General features: G+C 38.9%; 1 long non-coding RNA gene across 4 annotated transcripts in view; it reads right to left on the minus strand.

Moving 5' to 3' along the window:
• LOC111770772 (uncharacterized) overlaps window positions 1-13912 on the minus strand; it is a 51776-nt gene that overhangs the window by 10624 nt on the left and 27240 nt on the right. For 2 of the 4 annotated variants that reach the window (XR_011432766.1, XR_002804178.2), the window contains exons 3-4: window positions 12622-12706; window positions 11244-11320 (exon numbers count right to left, since the gene is read on the minus strand). This is a non-coding gene — a long non-coding RNA (uncharacterized lncRNA). Of the gene's footprint in view, window positions 1-11243; window positions 11352-12621; window positions 12707-13353; window positions 13478-13912 lie in introns of those variants that run through there. The other 2 variants (XR_011432765.1, XR_011432764.1) reach the window with 2 other exon arrangements.

Genomic DNA, 13912 nt, shown 5'->3' on the forward strand with positions numbered 1-13912 from the left:
TGCTGTCAGTGCTTCATTCCCTACAGGCAAAGTCATACGTTAGTTGTTTTACTCTGCAGTAAATGTAACTTTTCACAGGAAGCCTCAAATCTGTCTCCAGATCCCATCTGTTTTCACAAAGAAGAGTTCCTTCATGTATTTCTTTGAGGGACCCCAAGCAGTCAGTTGCAACTACAATAGCATTTGATCTGTTGCACAATGTTTTGTTTCCATTTGAAAGATCATCTAAAGATTCTATAATATCTGGTTGTATTTTTTGAGAAATTGCTGGTCCTTGGTAGGTCTCAATAAAATGCTGCCGTGTCTTATCTCACATGTAGCCAGGAGGGAGGTGCCCATAAAATATGGCCATGAGATGGCGCCACTAGTGTCAACCTTACTCATCTTGGGAGTGGGAAAACAACCAGTTTCATAAACTTTCCTTTTTCACCTTGTTCAATTTCCTCTAAAATTTGAAGGCTTCTTTCTTACCCATCTATGAAAGCACAGAATTTCCTAAACTTTTTAAGAATTAGATGACTTTCCCAAACTTCACACTTTTTTTTTTCTCTTGATGGTCATTACTACCACAGAAAAAGAAAGACTGTGCCTTCAAGATAATAAGCCCAATTTATAAAATTCTTATTTGGAAGCTAAATACTGAACTTTAGATACTCGCTCTGAATTACAAAAAGGTAATATTGACATTACTCTTTGTATCCTACTATTACTACTGTGTTTCCTTGCTGTTACATGTCCTCTATTCTACTTCGGAACTCTAAGCCAGTAGGAAACCGCTCTGTGCTCTAAGATAAATAAAAATACCTTAGCAAGCGAAAGAGATAGAACAGGACCCTTTGAAGGAGTAAATAATCATCTGCACAGAGAATGTGTAAATGATATCGGGATTCTCCAAAGCCCGACACTTAAACTTTTGGGCCTCAGCATCCCTTTACACTCTCAAAAATTATTGAGAATTCCAAAGGGCTTTTGTTTATATGGGTTATGTCAATTGATATTTCCTATATTAGAAATTTAAGCTGGGAATTTTAAGAGTATCTATTTATTCATTTTTAAATAACAATAATAAACCTATTAAATGTTAACATTCTTATGCAAGAAAACTATATATATATATATATATATATATATATATGTATTGGGGGGTTTTGTTGCTGAGGAAGATTTGCACTGAACTAACATCCATGCCAATCTCCCTCTGTCTTTTAGTATGTGGGCCACCAGCACAGTGTGGCCACTAACAAAGCAGTGTAGGTCCGTGCCCGGGGACTGAACCTGGGCAGCCAAAGCAGAGTGCGCTGAACTTAACCACTAGGCCACCAGGGCTAGCCCAAAAAACTATGTTTTTTTAAAAAAAAGCTTAGAAGAGTTACATAGTTTTATATTTTTGCAAATCTCTTTAATGTATGACTCAACAGAAAGCAGCAAGATTCATGTCTGCTGCTACATTCAATATGCTGCAATCCACTCTTTTGGTTAAAATACATAAAGAAAATTCAGCCTCCCACAGCTAAGCAATTGGAAATAGGAGGAGTATTTTAACAACTCTTTCAGATAATCGTGGGTATTCTTTGATACTATACCAAAATTCAACAACTGGTATTTTTTGAAGATGAGTTGCAGTGAACACTTCGTACTCTGGTCAGAGAATGTAAACAGAAAAGGTAAATAATATCTTAGCATGATTATGAAAATAGTTTTGACCTCAAAGATCCTCTCAGTTTATCTTGGGAACCCCTGGAGTTCCCAGACTACCCTTTAAACCCACTGCTGCAGTCTACCAGCTGCATTGGCTTGATAAGCAAACTCTAGCTTTCCTTCTGTGGGCCTCCCTTAAAATAAGTCAGGACAGAGTGCAAGACAATCACTCTCTTGTAAATAAAATTTGCTTCCTACATGTAGACAATTCTTTCTTCCCAATAAAATGTTCTACCAAGTAATATGAAACTTATGTGTGGACTTAAAAATCTTTTGTTAAAGATCTTTGAAAATCAAGTTTCACTTTTACTGGTTCCTCCTACCAGAAATGCTTTTGTGTCCCTCTCAAAAAGTACCTTCTTCGACCCATTTTTTTATCTATGCTTATGTAGTCAATGATTATTATGTATTTTAGCATATCCATCATGTTGTTCTTGGTTATAATCCCGAGGGTTGATTATAATCCCCTGGGTATGGTGAAAAATAGCAAATAATATTTTCTGTGGGTACAGGTCAGGCAGATGCAACAATTAGTTCAAACCATATTTCCAGAAGGATAATTAGGACAGTTCTCAAGATTGGTTACCGCTAAGGAAAATGGTGTAAGAGTCGGTATGGTGTGTTTTTTAAAGATATTGGTGCTTTGGAAATTTATAACAACAAAAATAATGCTGGGCATTAGCAAAAAAGGATGCTAAAAGTTGATCAAGCAAATCTGTCATTCCCATACAAAAGTGGCTCATACACCTGGAGTACTGTGAGCAATCTGACTACCATACCTCAAAGAAAACATAGCTGACTGGAGGAAGTCCAAAGAAGTTAATTAAAACGCTTAAGAGAATAGACATACATCTCAAATATGAGAGATTAAGAGACGAGGGTTACAAGAGTGAAGTCGAAATCGTGAAAGGTGTAGATAGCACATAGAGTTATTTACCAAATCTGAGCATCTCTCAAATGTCTCCAGGTAGCTGTTATAAAGGACAGCAACGTCTACCATTAATAAAATTCCCCTTTGTGATGTCAGATAAAAAATTTTCCCATACCCATATCTTTATACTTTCAATAGAAAGATTATTTTATAAGGATTCCTTGCCTTTCCTATCCCTCTTCCCATAAAAAAGGGTTCTAGCTTTTCCTAGTCTGTCCTCCTCTTTCTGCCCTCCCAGGAGCACTCACTTTTGCAGGACTGATTCTTCAGAGCTTTTTAAGGCAGAATCAAGTGGATGGCAGGGGACAAAAGCATAGGAAGTTGGAGAGTTGAGGCTAGGGGAGAAATTTTCCCAGGTGAAGAGCATTTGAAAAATAAAGGCCCAGATTCACCTGCAGAGAATGTGCGCAGTGAATGAGAATGGGGTAGGAAAAGGAATTTTTAAAAGCGTTGCTTTTGAGAGATGTTAAGGATTTAAGTTACTCTGAAGCTAATTTTGGTTTCAGTGCTGTGTTCTTTCGACCACAATATGCCCCAGACCTAACCACACCAGTCAAGGCTTTACAAACATTCCCCGTGTGGGCTCATCCAATAATGCCTTCGAGATTCCTTGTTAAAACACCTAGAATTCTTACGTAATGTTCCTGCTCTACCACATGATACTCTTCAGTAGAAAGTGGTTAAATTAAACTCCTTGAAGGACCTCATAAGTTAGGTAATTGGGACACAAGAAGACTCTGTCATCAAATGCTTTTCACTAAGTTAATTACAGATAAAACCAACATGAAGTGGTTAGAAGCAGAGGTTAAAATTTCACTCACTTGGACTTTGTATAATAATGAATTAAACTGCTGGACTGTATTGGCATTCTGCTGGGAATACGATTTGGAAATAGAAAAACTAGCCAATGAGTGGTGTGATTTGGTTCTTGAAAGTAATTTAAAGTAACACAAGCCCACCAAGACTTTATCTCCCTTTGATTTTAAAATGTTATTTGTGATAGGAACTTTGCAGATGAATAAGAGAATCTATACACATTCTCTCAAGTAAGATACTTTCTCCGTGTGTGTACAGACAACGAATTGCCTAAATACTTTCTAACTCAGGCACGGTGGCTGCAATTCAGCACCGATTCCTTTCTTGAAAAATTAACGTACTCCACGAATCCGGAAATCGCATCACCTTAAAAAGCAGCCAGTACTAAGGAGTGGGACTAAGGAGTACTAAGTACTAAGGAGTAGGAGTGAAGAGAGAATGCAATAGAAAAGAATCAAAGGACAGTGAGTGCTACAAAAATAAGGAAAATGGAATGAAAAGAATTAGTTTTCTCCTTTCTGTCTTGGGAAAGCATCAGACAAGCCCGCTTCCATGCGTAGACTTCACATAACATACGCTTGCTATTTTTCAAGACTTCAGGTAACACATTCTTAAACCAAGGCCCCGTCCACATTCCGAGTCCATTAAACAGGCTTTGCATTACACTGTTCCCGAGAAAACGCTCCTTTTTTTAATTATGTGGTTAATGCCTCCCGTATCCCATGATAAGATTTTACAACTCTTTCCTTCTGCTGGTGGCATTTACACACTAAAAACAGTCAGACTCCAGAGCCTTGTTATTTTTCACTTTCCTTCTACAGCCACTATAAATTCGAGACCCTGATTTTTAATATGTTTGCCATTAAAATATATTAGCTAAAAACTTTAGGTACATTTCATAAAAATCCCAGGTTCCTACCACACTCCCTCTGGTAATACCCTCTTTCCCTTCCCAAATACCACATCTTCTTAATTGTTTCAGAGGAAGGAGAAGCTTTCACTGTTGCATATGACTTAGAAATAAGAAAATATTCTGTGTGTATATGGGGGCATTGCAGACATCATCAGTGCTTTCAGCACTCACTGTTCCCTGTTTGCCAATGGCCGTTGACTGTAGATAGCTGCCCCTCTCTGCATGAGGGGCTGTCTGGTGCTGGAGTGTATTTGGCCCAGGAGCAGAGCAGTCCAGGCCAGCCGAAGTGCTGGAGAGTCAAGGCCACTTGAAGCAGGCCTCAACTGTTGACTGACTGACATTAGAGGACAATCTCTCCAGTATCCTTGCCTTCAGGTGTGACAACCCTGAGGCACGTTCTGCACAGCCCCTCAGAAGTCCCAGAGGGAATGAGCCCTGGTTGCCTACCTGGTGATCTGCTCACTAATGCTCCTCCTCCAGGCTTCCTTCCCTGCCCTGTTTCCCTGCCCTGTCTCAGTTCCCCACTCCCCGAAACGTACTTCCTGGGATTCCCTCCCAAAGAGACTCCTTGCACTTAAATCCTTATCTCAGGACCTGCTTCTGGGGAAAACCCACTTAAATCAGAGGATACACTGAACAGTGTTTACTGATAGGGAGGAAAATTCATCAAAATTTTTAGAAACTGTTGATCTGAAGGAGGAGATTAGGAACAACTTCACTTTAATTCAAGTCTGTCTGTGATATAAACTCACCCCAGAACAAGGCAGTTTAGAAACAATTTGACAGGGATCCAGAAAAGCTTCAGAGGGGAGGTGACGTTTCAAAGAGGCCTCGATGGATGAATAGGAGTTCAACTAGGGCAGAAGTATTTAGGGGATATCCGAGGCAGAGGGACCAACAGAATCAAAACCAAGAAAACACAAAACCCTCAGGGAAATGATGAAGATGAGGAAGGAAAGTAGTTCAGGGCCTTGAACATGATGCTAAATCCTTAGAGCATGAATTTCTTTCTATGGGAAGAAAATAAATGTTTGACTGGGAGTTTAATGGATTACAGTTATTTAGAACCTATAAACAAAGCATATAAGACAGACTTCTAGAAATAATAATGGTATAAAATTTTCAAATTTCTTGAAAAATAAATAAAGCTGAATAAAGATTTTGACTAGCTTACAAAAATCATGGGTAACATAATATTTTTGTGCATATGTGCTTGCATTTGTTGTTGTTAGTGCCATCAAGTCAATTCTGATTCCTAGCGACCCTGTGCACAGCAGAGTCGAACCCTGCCTGGTCTTTCTGCACCATCCTCTCACCTTCCAGCACTCTATCAGACAATGCTCCGCTGCTATTCATAGGTTTTTCATGGCCAATTTCTTCAGAAGTGGGTGGCCAGGTCCTTCTTCCCAGTCTGTCTTAGTCTGGAAGCTCCACTGAAACCTGTCCACCACAGGTGACCCTGCTGGTACTTGAAATCTTGGTGACATAGCTTTCAGCATCCCAGCAACCACCACAGTACGACAACCAACAAACAGGTGATGTGGTTTCCTGACCAGGAAATTAACCAAGGCTGTGGCAGTGAGAGTGCAGAATCTTAACCGCTTGACCACCCAGGCTGGCTGACTTGTGTTTGCATAGATATGTACATGTGAATACTGATGCTCTTTCATGAATAAAAGTAAGTTTTTAGGCAAAATGCACACTGTGGTTTCAGATTTGTGAAATGTGTCTGCATGTAAGGAAGGACAAAAGTACCCTACAAGTTGGTAGCTTTCCTGTATTGCCTATGGCAAATGAATGGTGCCACGACATGTTCAATTTCCAGTCTTCAACACCTCTCTCTTCCTCAACCGCCCTACTCAGCCTATCAAACTCCTGGCCATCTTACTTCCTAAATATTCGCCAGATCTCTTCATTTTTCTCAATTGCTTGTGTCACCACTCTGTCCCAGCCGCCATCAGCTCTCACTTTAAGGATGGCCAGAGCACGCATTCACCCTTGTCCTGCTTCCTTCTGTTCTCACAGAGATCGTGCCTCTCCCCAGCTTAAAGTCCTGCGTTGGCTCCCCTCTGCATTTAAGATAAAGGCTCAGTGTGATGTGGCCTCTGCCCATCTGTTCAGGCTCATCGCTTGCCACTCCCACACTCATTCTTGGTCCTCCGGCCACATTAGCCAACCTTCGGTTCCCCGAAAAGCCTGCGACCCCCACTACCTCAGAGGCTTTATATGTAAAGTTCTTTTGCTAGGATACGCTCCTTTCCCAGGTCCCCTCCTTCTTAACCTATTTAACCCCAATCCTCCTTTATTTCTCAGCCCAAACTCATTGTCTCAAGCAATCTTCCCTGGGCCCCCAGATCAAGCCAGATCTCTCTGTTTGATGCTCTCCTAACATGCTGCATTTTTCCTCCTCCATCTGCCATTGTCCATCTGCATGCTTATTTGACTGTCTTCCTCCCTCTCTAGACCATAAGCTCTATGGTCTATGAGATAGCTTTATGAAGATGGCACACGGCACATAAAGATGGGCTTAAGAGATACATGTTGAAAGAAATTATATTAACAATAAGTTAACTTGCCTCGGGTATCTTGTTAATCACTTTAGATGCATTACCTATTTAGGCCTATGTACAGCTGAGAAAGCTAAAGCTCAGAGACATTTAAATAACTTGTTCAATCAGCAATGACAGACCTGGAATTTATTGCCAAGTCTGTCTGACTTGAGCTGACACTCCTGACCACCATTCTATACTGCATGGCAGAATAATTAATAAGCAACATTTATGGAGTCATGTTAGTGTTAAGAGTTATGGGATCCTTTTTCTATTTCTCAAAATTTTCTGTCATATCATCGTCCTAATACATCATCAATAAAAGTGGTCTTCTAAATGATGGATGAATTTTTCGAAGCTTTGCCTTATCCAGATTCTAATTTATTGATTATTTCTTAGCATCCTTTTCCAATTTGGTTATTTAGCTTCCAATGGTACCATATTATATCATTCCAGATACATTTTTCCTACTCTTTGCTTATGTTCTCCCCTAATTTTTGTAAAGCTGCAAAAAAGTGGGAAAATACACCAATTGAGACTTGTTAATTTTGTTCAAAATATAAATGCATTTTCATGTACAGGTAGGGTGTAGAGAGTGTTTTGGAATAGGGCAGGAAGAGACCATGAGATGTGGCTGAATTGTACATAGAATAAAGACTAGGAAAAATCAGTTCCAGTTTGGAAACAATGCAATCAGATGGTATTTCCAGTTAAAAGAACAAATATGGTTAAAGAATGCCTACTGTGAATGGAACAGAATAGAGAGCCCAGAATTTAACCCCAGCATATACAGTCAACTAATATTTGACAAAGGAGCCAAGAATACCCAATGGAGAAAGGATAGTCTTTTCAACAAATGGTGCTGGGAAAACTGGAGAAACACATGCGGAACAATGAAATTGGACCCCTATCTCACACCACTTACAAAAATTAACTCAAAATGGATCAAAGACTTAAACATAGGACCTGATGCCATAAAATTCCTAGAAGAAAACGTAGGGAAGAAGCTCATTGATATTGGTCTTGGCAATAATCTTTTGGGAATGATGCCAAAAGCACAAACAACAAAAGAAAAAATCAATAAATAAGACTACATCAAACTCAAAAGCTTCTGCACAGCTAAATAAACAATTAACAAAATGAAAAGACAACCTACAGAATGGGAGAAAATTTTTGCAAACCATAGATCAGATAAGGGATTTATATCCAAAATATAAAAAAAAAAACACAGTCAATTCAATAACGAAAAAACAAACAATCTGATTTAAATATAGGCAGAAGAATTAAACAAACATTTCTCCAACGAGGATATCAAAATGGTCAACAGACACATGAAAAAAATGCTCAGCATCACTAATCATCAGGGGAATGCAAATCAAAAGCACAATAAGATACCACCTCATACTTGTTATAATGGCTGTCATCAAGAAGACAAGAGACAATAGATGTTGGCAAAGATGTGGTAAAAAGGGAACTCTTGTACATCGTTGGTGGGAATGTAAATTGGTCCAATTGCTATGGAAAACATTATGAGATTTCCTCAAAAAATTAAAAATAGATCTACCATGAGATCCAGCAATTCCACTTCTGGGTATATACCCAAAGGAAATGGAAACAGGATTACGAAGAGATATATTCACTCTCATATTGATCACAGCATTATTCATAACAGACAAGATATAGAAACAATCCAAACGCCTATCAACAGATGAATGGATAAAAAAGATGTGGTACATATATGCAACGGAATATTATTCAACCCTAATAAAGGAAGATGTCCTTCCATTTGCAACAACATGGATGGACATTGAGCACATTATACTAAGCAAGATAAGTCAAAACCAGAAAGACAAGTACTGTATGATATCACTTATATGTGGAATCTAAAAAAGTTAAACCTGTAAAAAACAGAGTAAAATTCTGATTACCAGGGGATAGGGGTAGGCTAAGAGTGATGGTGTTTAAGGGTACAAACTTAAAACGAGTAATAAATAAGCCATGGAGACCTAACGCACAGTATAATGAATATAGACAATAATATTGTACTTAATGCTGTAATATGATAAATATCACATTAGCAATCATATTACAACATATAAATGTATCAAAGTAACACACTGTACACCTTAAACTTATGCAATATTACACATGAAATTTATTCAATAAAAAATTGTCTACTGTGCCATGGGATTGAGTAATACACAGAAAGCTAAACACAATCTTTGTTCCAAAAAAAACCCCAAATTATTTAAAAAGATTTACCGAAAGAAGAGCTCAGAATAATGGGTAAAACTGTATAATAATAGAATCACTATATATTTTAAATATGCTGCTGTTTTCTTGGTAAAATTAGAATCATTTACAACATATACATACACTTCTGTTTGTTTAAAACAAAAAGTGGTTTGAAGAAAGAGACAAAGGGTGAGGTTCCAGTGAATTAAGAAAACCAGGTCAACTAGATTAATGAGGAGACAAAAGAGGAGATGAAAGTACCAACAATTCTTGCATAATCTGTCACTGATCGTGTGCGGCAAGCTTACATGTGAGCCAGAGTATTGTCCTGGCCCACGACCCTGTGCCTTTATCCCAGAGAAATCTACTTATGCACCACACAGCAAGTTCCCAAAAAAAGGCAACTCTGGACACCCCAGCCCTATTCAGCCAAGAGTCCTGGCCTGTTCCACATACTTCTGGGTGGTGTCTGGTTCTCAGTTAATGCCTCCTCTTATCCTCATCAGTTGACCTTATCTCCCACCCCTGCTGCAGTTGAGAATTACTGTTTTGAGCTCCTCAACTTTTACCTTTTCCCAAGGTGCAGCCCTGCTCATTCTATGGCTCTTTCTGCTTGTAGTTGACTCTGCCCAACCAAGTCCCAGGGAGCACTCATTTGGCTGCTCCACTCCCCAGGAGTATAAAGGAGCAGTTCACCATGTATGAGCAATCATCCATGTGACAAAGTTTGAAGGAACTCAGTAGCTTCCCAATTGCCCACCCACATCTCTGAAAATGCGGATGCTGTCAAAAAGGAACACAGCCAATCCTCATTATTCCCAGATTCGTCTACTCACTAAAATTTATTTGCAACCCACAAATCAGTACTCATGGAGCTTTCACGGTCATTCATGGATATACACAGAGCAGCAAAAAATTGGAGTTGCCCAACATACACATTCCCAGCTGAGGTCGAAGAAGGCGGGGCTCTCTGCCTTCTCGTTACAGCTCTCATATCATAAAACTAGTGTCCTTTTTGCAGTCTATTTACCCCAATGTTTTCTTGCATTTTTTTGTTTTTGGATGGTGATTTCACTATTTAAAATGGCCTCCCAAGCACTGCACTGAAGTACTGTCCAGCATGTCTATTAAATAAGCTTCATTCTGGCATGACTTCAAATGTTGCTGTCCATGAGTTGAATGTTAACGAATCAACAGTGCAGGGTAAATAAGGTGTTTTTAAACAGAAACACATCAAATGAGGTTATGTATTAATCAGTTGATGAAAATATTGTGACCAGAGGCTCACAGGAACTTAACCCTGTATTTCTCCTAGGAGCAATGCTTCAGTATTTGCTAATTCGGTGTTTGCAAGACTTTATAGAACATAACTGCCATAAATAAGAAGAATCGACAACAACTTCATCACATGAGGGTCCTGGGGGTACAGAGCACAGAATAGATAGCAGTGTGGCCTGGAGGCAAGTTGGATGGGCTTCATCAGAGATCCTGACAGCAGCAGGGAACACTGTGTCGGATCGGAGGAAGGCACTGAGCCAGGGCGAGAGGAACTCCAGAGACAAATTTCAAATTCTTCTCAACATTTCTTGAGCCCAACCCTATTCCTAGATTAGTAGTATTACTAAAATAGTCTGGCAACAATGTTACATAAACTATCCATGGCAAAAGAAGTGTTATGTCAGAATTTTCATCTTAATGCTTGACACTTTAGAGATGCATTGCCCGGTACAGTGGCCAATAGCCAAATGTGGCCATTGAGCATTTGAACGTGACTAGTCTAAATTGAGAGATGCTGTAAGTGAAACATACACACTGATTGCAAAGATGCAATATGATAAAAAATAATGTAAAATATCTTGTGAATAATTTTTATATTGATTCCACATTGAAACATTTTTATATGGTGGGTTAAAAGAAATGTACTATTAAAATTAATTTCACCTGTTTATTTTTTACCTTGTTTAAAATTGGCTACTAGAAGATTTTGAATTGTGTATATGACCCTCATTATGTTTGCACTAGACAAGGCTGAACTAGAGCCATAGCAGAGTTGTGAGAATTCATGCTACTATATAGTAGTTAACACTTATATGCTACTTACTCTGAACCAGGCACCATTCCATGTACTTTCCGGGTATTGACTTGATTCATCTTCCCAGGAACCCTCTGAGATAGGTACTATTGTTTTTTGCCATTTTAAAGATGAGAAGAAGAAGACAAAGAAAGGTTAGGTAATTTGCCCAAAGTCACACCAGTTTTGAGCCAGACTTGACGAAGGTAATTTAGGTCACATTCTTAACTATTACACACACACATCCACATCAATAGATGATTATTTGATGTGGACATCGAACCCTTGAAATAAAAATTACTTATTGGTTGAAAGAAAACTTGGTTTGTGCCTTCAGTGGTGCTCTTTGAAGACACAAACGTGTCTGTAAAGAATAATCACTAACTTCTAAATGTTACTTGAGATTTTTCAAGGGAAAAAAAATTGAGTCATCATGAGTTTGAGGTGACTGTTTTGTCTCAGTCTAGAAGTAGTGTAGAAACAGATGTCAAAAAGTAAAAAGAAATCGTAGAAAGAGAATGGTAGGGGCTGGCCCCGTGGGCGAGTGGTTAAGGTCACGCGCTCCGCTGCATGTGGCCCAGTGTTTCGTTGGTTCGAATCCTGGGTGCCGACATGGCATGACTCATCGAACCACGCTGAGGCAGTGTCCCACATGCCACAACTATGAAGGACCCACAACGAAGAACATACAACTATGTACCGGGGGACTTTGGGGAGAAGAAGGAAAAAATGAAATCTTTAAAACATAAATAAATAAATAAATAAGAGAATGGTAAAAATAATAATAATAAAAGAGAATACTAAAAATAAAATAAATAGAGTTTAGGAATAACTTTTAGTAAAAACTGAAAAACTGAACTAAATTTACTAAAAAGTTTTTTAGTGAAAAAAAAACTAAAAAGTGTACAGCGAAGTCCCCCATTTTTAGATGAACTAAGCTTTTCTAGGTAAACGAAAAGCGAAGTCAACAGGAATAGGAGTCTAATGGAAAAGACAGGAAACTGGTAAATGAATGGAAAGGGGATTTGTAACACAGAACTACCCAAGCTACCGGCATAAAATTGCTTGTTTGTTCTTTCAAAAGTCATCCGAAAAGTCTTTGAGTGAGTTGTTTCCATTTAAAGAATAATAATTATATCCATTTATCAGCCAAAGGCCATTAAAATCTTTCCTGTGCTCTTTATTCCTGGGAAGGAAGGCGTCCAGGAAAGGAAGCGAAGGAGCTCGACTCCCTTTTGTACCCCAGGGATCTGGGCCTCCGAAACCTGCTACAGGGCTTGTAGATGTCATTTTGAAACACTGAGAACAATCAGTCTACGTGTCACGGCACACTCGCATGTCAGCCATCTCCTCTGTCGCACAGGGAAGCCTCGGGTGGTGGCAAGCGGTGCAGCACCAAGTTACTTGCCTGAGAGTCAACGCCTGCATTCTACGTCCTCTGTCGCTTATTACTCCAGGCGTCTTGCTTGGAACATCACAGAGTTTCCAACAGTCTCATTTTAAAAGAGAGGGGGAGGAAGAAGAGGAAGACATATGCATAGTGGTTAAAAATCATACAACATAACTCAATAAAACAAATAACCCCATTGAAAAATGGGCTACTGGGGCCAGCTCCATGGCATAGTGACTAAGTTCGGCAAGCTCTGCTTTGGCAGCCCAGGTTCACAGGTTCAGATCCTGGGCAGGGACCTAAGCCACTTGTCATCCATACTGTGGTGGCGACCCACATACAAAATAGAGGAGAATTGGCATAGATGTTAGCTCAGGGCTAATCTTCCTCAAGCAAAAGAAGAGAAAGATTGGCAACAGATGTTAACGCAGGGTGAGTCTTCCTCAGAAAAGCAAAAAGGGCTACAGATTTGAATAGACATTTTCCAAAGAATATACACAAATGGCCAACAAGTATATGAAAAAATACTCATCACTAATCTTCAGGGAAATGCAAATCAAAATCAAAATGACATATTATCTCACACCTGTTAGGTTGACTATTATCAAAAAGACAAAAGACAGCTAGTGTTGTCAGCCAAGGATGTGGAGAAATTGAAACCCTTGCACATTGTTGGTGGGAATGAAAACAATGGTGTAGTCACTATGGAAAACAGTATGGAAGTTCCTCACAAATTAAAAGTAAAATTACCATATGATTCAGCAATCCCACGTCTGGGTTTTTATCCAGAAGAATTAAAATCAGGATCTTGAAGATATATTAGCATTCCTATGTTCATTGCAGCACTATTCAATGACCAAGACGTGGACACAACCTAAGCGTCCATCAACAGAAGATTGGATAAAGAAAATGTGTTTTATACATACAATGGAATACTGTTTAGCCTTCAAAAAGAAGGAAATTCTGCTATATGCAGAAATATGGATGAACTCTGAGGACATTATGTTAAGTGAAATAAACCAGTCATAGAAAGACAAATATTGTGTGACTCCATTTATATGAGGTATCTAAAACCGTCAAATTCATAGAATTAAAAGTGAAAGGAATGGTGGTTGTCAAGGGCAGGGAGGAGGGAGAAATGGTGAATTATTAATCAATGGGCATAAAGTTTCAGTTAAGCAAGACATGAATATGCTCTAGAGATCTGCTATACAGCAGCACACCCATAGTGAACAATAACATATTGTCCACTTAAAAATTTAAGAAACTAAATTTCACATTGTGTTCTTACCACAATAAAATAAAATAA

The sequence above is a fragment of the Equus caballus genome, chromosome 26 (genome assembly GCF_041296265.1).
Source record: "Equus caballus isolate H_3958 breed thoroughbred chromosome 26, TB-T2T, whole genome shotgun sequence".
Lineage (NCBI taxonomy): Eukaryota > Metazoa > Chordata > Mammalia > Perissodactyla > Equidae > Equus > Equus caballus.